Raw genomic sequence first — 1,207 nt, forward strand, 5'->3', positions numbered from 1 at the left:
AGGAATTGATAAAGGGACAGAAAAATCAACCACACTGTTTATTGATAAATTAAAATTAAAAAGAAATTATTGGGAACCGGTCTGTATGTGGGATCCGAACCCTCAGGTGGGAGCGCCGCCGCACTTCCCAAGCAGCGCACTATCCAGTGTGCCACGGGGCCGGCCCAGAAAAGACATTTTTTAAAAGTTTTAATTAACAAATAAGATTGTGCTTCTAGAACTATGTAGATAAACACGTAACCGTGCATATATGTAAAAATGGATACTTGCCACCACGATGCTGATGAATAACATTTCCACTTCTAATTTTCCACTGTTTCACCCCCCCACAAATCAGTTTTTTATATGAATTCACAAATATATACTTTAAAATTGGGATATATCAGAAAGCCAAAGTTAGTAAAAAACAAAGGCAAATCAGAACTCTAAGCTGTTTCATCCTTAAGTAAAATAATTTATTTTCAAATACAGATTTTTTTCTGGGGGGAAAAAAACCTTGAAAAACATAATTTTCCACCTTTTGAAAAATTTAACAATTTATCCTATCTTCCAACAGAGTTATGAGGCTCATACCTGCTGAGGTTTCTCTAAATTTGTCACTGGTCTTCTTTTTCCTCCATTTCCAAGGCTTAAAGATTTTCCCGATGGTGGAGAGTTTCCCCTTTCTCTTGAAGGGAGGTGTTTGGGAACCTGCTGGGGGGCCATCTGAGTTTGCTATAGAAGCTTTGTCCAGTCCGTCAACTGTATAAAGAAAAATAAAGTCAGAGAAATGCTATAATAAAAATTTGAAACAACATCATCTTTTCTTCCTGGACTATGAACAGTAAGCATGCCCACTCTAAATGGAATCCCACGTTGTTTATTTTGTCCCATTTCACAGCTGGTAGGACTCCCCAGACATCAATCAGTTAATCGATCAATCAGAATTTATAGCCCCCTTAGGTAACCTTTCTGGGAAAATAGAAAAGAATCCCAAGACTTACATAACAGGTGGGGCCAGACAAACAACTGTCTGCAAAACACAGCTGCATCCATCTGCAACAACTTCATCAATATTTTGTGCAGGAATAAAGTATTCTAAATATTCCTGAAACAGACCATTCCTCCAGAGGCTAGTTTGGCATTCTCAGTAATGAACATTACAGTTATTGTGTAGTTAAAACCATGGTTTCTCCTTCACAAAATAAAATTTGGTGCCAGGAAGCTA

The 1,207-nt window shown here is 37.6% G+C and overlaps 1 protein-coding gene across 1 annotated transcript in view; it reads right to left on the reverse strand.

The window, feature by feature from the left end:
• The window catches only part of PHACTR2 (phosphatase and actin regulator 2), a 93,104-nt gene extending 92,368 nt beyond the window's left edge, over positions 1-736 (reverse strand). Inside the window, exon 1 of the mRNA XM_008590016.1 lies at positions 574-736. The gene's annotated coding sequence lies outside the window, so the exon portion shown is untranslated. The remainder of the gene's footprint in view (positions 1-573) is intronic.
• Positions 737-1,207: the final 471 nt, after the last annotated feature.

The sequence above is a fragment of the Galeopterus variegatus genome, unplaced genomic scaffold, assembly GCF_000696425.1.
Source record: "Galeopterus variegatus unplaced genomic scaffold, G_variegatus-3.0.2 Scaffold5807, whole genome shotgun sequence".
NCBI lineage: Eukaryota > Metazoa > Chordata > Mammalia > Dermoptera > Cynocephalidae > Galeopterus > Galeopterus variegatus.